At 44.0% G+C, this 4,509-nt stretch overlaps 1 non-coding gene across 1 annotated transcript; it reads right to left on the bottom strand.

The window, feature by feature from the left end:
* Positions 1-4,210: 4,210 nt before the first annotated feature.
* Positions 4,211-4,282, bottom strand: H310_15034. Its single transcript has one exon. It is a non-coding gene; the product is annotated as a tRNA-Trp (tRNA).
* Between the last annotated feature and the right edge of the window lie 227 nt (positions 4,283-4,509).

Below are 4,509 nucleotides of genomic sequence, written 5' to 3'. Positions count from 1 at the left end.
GAACGATGCTCAGTGTGTCTTGTTGATGGCATACCGTCAATAGCAGAGGAGCCTGTTAGTGTGGTTAATGACGCTGTTGTGGCCGAATTGTTTACAACCAGTGTTGTTGAGGACACGATGATCCGGCGAACGATATCGACAACACATTCGAGGACAACGATGATCAATTAGACTAAAAATGCATACAATTGTGTGAATTCTTCATCATATTCATTTTAATTCACTTGTTTTTCGTGCTCTCGGAAACACCGAAACCCTACTGTAAATTTAAACATTTGTGTAAGGTCGGATAGGCTTCCTACATATATAAAAAGAAGTGTATGTGTGGCTTGAAAACCAATTTCACTTCTCTTAAAATCTATCCGAATACGGATAAAGGCATATCGCTGTTTGACTCGAAATACGCTTGAATCCCTTTCAATTGCCTTGTTTGTGCTCTGCACACAATATCCGGACATTGTCCACATGATTTTACCCTTTGCCTTAACAATCGTTTGAACAACCGTCATATTCTGTTTCGCCCAACAATGATCTTTTTCCATTTGATTCTTGCTCGTTGGTGTCGAAAGGACCAGGGACACTAATCGAGGGACCGCTTCGGCCTTGCCCAAAGTATTTACTGTACTAGGTACCGGCACCACACGTATGTACTCGCTCTTTGAAATTTTTCATGCTATCAATGGTTAAGTTACATCACACGTAGTCCACATCAATAAATAGACAATTTTGTATTGCAACGGCATTACTGTGTTCAATGGCAAAAAACGTGTTTGGGCAGCTCAAGGCAAGGTAACAATGTGATCGCCTCTTTCCAACAACTGAACGTTAATGTTTTGACGCGGTTATTTAGAGAAGTGATTCCAAAACGTACGCTGCGGCGACCGTGTCTTGCTGCGTGGCTACCGTGCTTGTGTCGGAAGGAATGCTGAAGGCATCAACGTCGAAGATACCATTAACGACTCTGTAAATTGTAAAGCCGCTTACAATCGTTGTTTTAGTGGTTCTATCCCACACGTCATTGACCTATTTGACGAGCTCAAAGCGATTGGTGCGCTCAGATGCAAAGTGCCATAGCCGTTTTATCTTCGAGCTTTCTGCTCGATGATAATGGACTCATCAGTGCTGCAAGAACGCCTTTGAACGCTTTATCGATAAAACGTCAGGCCGTTCGCAAATCCAGGTATATGTTGTTGGGATCTTCTCAAGCACAACTTCGACTTCCATTGCATACACCACAACGTCTTCGTTGAAGTGGGCACTGAAGTCCTCCCAATGAGGAGCGACGGTGGACGTCTTTATGCCTTCGGTACCGGATATGCATATTCAATAATGGTAGAGAAATTTTGCTGTTCCACGATGCATTAGGATTACCAGTATATATTTGAGCCGATGAACGTAAAGCACCTATGAATTCGCGACGGGTGTCGCTTGCGGAGTGCTTCAACTTCATTCCAAACTTATCGACAAAGCCATTGCATTTGGTAAGATTTTCTTGCTCAACCTCCTTGATCTTGAACTCTTGCGACAGTTGGACAACTTGTAGATTGGGTAAGTGCGTAATCGCCAACTGCTAATTTCGCCATGCGTACATGCTGTTTCTGCCTGTGGAGGTATATGGCTTGCTTGCGCAACTTCCCGCTCCGTTCAATTTGAGGACAAGGGACTATGGATACCTCGGAGTTTCGGGGTCAACATTTTTGCGAAAACCCGATAGTGTAACTGGACTAGTCCTACATACCATTCACTACTCTCGCCTCCAAGATAGACTTTTTAATTAATTCGATCCAAGTGACGAACAAAACCGCAAGTAACAGTTTTGCGACATTGGAGCGACATATGACGACAGAGTGGAAAATTCAAAACTACTTGCCCTCAACATTTCCCAAGGGAAAAGAGCACCGAACACAGTTTCCCCCGAAACCATAAATGCATATCCGAAGATATTGCTGGCCCAAGCCACGACTACACGATGCCTGCAACCGCCACGGCATTCCCTACAATGCGGACTACAGTGAACCGGGAAAAACCTCTCAAGCGTTGTACCATCGTAAATTTGCAGTGGAAATAGTAAATTTCATACACAAGAACAGAAGCAAAATTACTTCTTAGTCCATGATTGGCTAAATGTGCTTCAGCGACTTTCGTGCTTTCTGATTCGTTCAAACTCAATGCCAGTCCATGATTCGACAAATATAGAATATGAAATTAGAGGTCTCTAATTGGTTGATTTGAGGCACTGTCAATTTCAAACATTGAAATGCCTAGCTCCGTCCTTCCGCGCGCGCTCAACGTCATTACACAGTTTAAAAAAATCAAGGGTTCAGCTCCTCCATGCGTACAAAAAATGCATACTCAGCGCGATTGCGAATTGTGCGATCGAGGGCATACCTCGTTCTACATAGCAAACGTGGATGAAACAGTTCGAGATCTACTTGTGATGTCGAACTGGCATGTGCCATTATCTTCTTGAATAGAAACGTATGGATGAATGTATTGGGATCACATTGTTTCTATATAAAAATAGTGTCACACTATCCTGATGGGGATACCATGCTAATCCTTCACCCCTCACCCGCAATGTGCTGCTTTGACAAGGTTAGCTAACCCTTCGCTAGCTTACCGTAATCACCACGCCAAATGTCGCGGAGGTACAGTGAACCCCGGAAAAGCCGACAAGGTATCATCCATCATGCATGGAGGCAGAATGATATCACTTTTCTTAAACTGCTTGAGCCAGCCCAACTTGATTGGCTATAATCAGGAGAATTTCTGCCAGTCAATCACAGTTCCTATTTTATCTACACTGCAATGGGTCAAAATGAATGCGTTTCTGACTTGGGATTGAAGTATGCAGGTGGTTGAATTCTATGTAACATATCATGTTTTGGATGTGGTCGGCATTTTTGGGGTGTCAGCTTTTTCCGGGATTTACTGTATCCTATGCCAGTCCTTGCTTGCAAAATGAGGGCAAAATAAGGGTACTCTGTACTGATCACTTCAATAGGTTGAGGATTCGGTCCATCCCCGTCCTGGTCAAAGAATAAAAATTGCATATTTTCTATCTTGTGTTGGCCAATCAGTGGCCTCATGTTAGAATTAGATGGGTACCATCATCCATGAAATTTTTCGCTCACTGAGGGTCAACTCGATGCATACAAACTTCAACATACTCGCGAGTACAACGCTTGCGAGTTTTTTCCCGGTTCACTGTAAGGAAAAGTAGATGGTAAGCATTATCGTACCTATGATCGTGGCCATGGCGAGTCGCGAGGGCACTCTGTTGTGTACACCACCCCGTCGTACTATCCCAATTTGCAACTTATCGAATTGATTGCGCTAAAGCAGGAACGAACTATTTCTGGGTACTGTATGGTGTGCTTAAACGGAGTTTCTATAGATTTCAGTATGAATACCTTGCGTTGGAAGTGGTACCCTGATGACGATATACGTGGCGCTGTGGTGCAGATGCCTTGGTCGCGGTGGATTCAGATACTGTAGTGAGGGGTAATATTGTTGATGCGGTCGATATTGATCTTGTTATGACCGTGGTTGTTTCGAAGTCGATAAAGCTGTCGTTTTCGAGACTTAAGTCAGCCGAGCCCTAAACCATGTGTACGACGCAATTCTTCAACGTGAGCGGTATTGATGCACACCCGTGGTTATAGTGAGTTCATTACAAATTGGAAAGTTACGAAATTGCGATTGCGGCCCGCAAAACTATCGGATGGTTGGTTGAGTTGTTGTGTGCATTGGTGTTCGTGCTTCAATCACGAGACCTAAAACTATCTGCGAGATCGGCACCTGGTTCATCAATTTTCAGTGTAGTGAACACATGAAATTGCCCTAGCGCACACTCTAACTTCAATACTCCCATTCTCAGCCCACATGCCATTAGGAGCAATGCGAAATAGACCAGTGGCTCGCATTCCTTCACACAGAATTAAGCGGTCATTCAAAGTCAACCTGAAACTCCTGACAAAAATAAGTAAAGTCTTCGACTGCTGTTACAATTCTCTCAATAGTTATATGTACCTAGCCGTATAAAACAATTTGGAAGTTTTTTATATCAATTGCATCCTACACTTAATTCATCAGTATTAGCAATACGTGGTGGCTTCCTCTTCGTATCAGTTTCACAACACACACAGCCAATCAAACCGTTGATAGTAATCTTCAACATTCGAATTCCTGTCGTATAAATTTAAAAAATTGAGGAGTAAGGGAGTTGAACCCTTGACCGTTGGGACTGGAATCCAACGCTCTACCACTGAGCTAACCCCCCTAGGCGCGACACACCGTGGTCGCGCTACAAGAAACCAAGCTCGCCGACAAATTTCAATATGACAAGGTGTGCTTTCACCTTGACCACACACTCGGTGTAGGAAACTACTTCCTCGTCACTAACGACCACCGTCGCGACTCCTTCGAGGTCGAGCCTTGGCGTAGCAGTGGCGTCATGCTCCTCTTTCAAAGAGAGATGCCTGGGTTTGATCACTTGCGACCCCTGCC

Source organism: Aphanomyces invadans (genome assembly GCF_000520115.1).
Source record: "Aphanomyces invadans strain NJM9701 unplaced genomic scaffold supercont1.139, whole genome shotgun sequence".
NCBI lineage: Eukaryota > Oomycota > Saprolegniomycetes > Saprolegniales > Verrucalvaceae > Aphanomyces > Aphanomyces invadans.
Note: the sequence above shows the minus strand (reverse complement) of the source record. Positions and strands in the feature narration are given on the sequence as shown.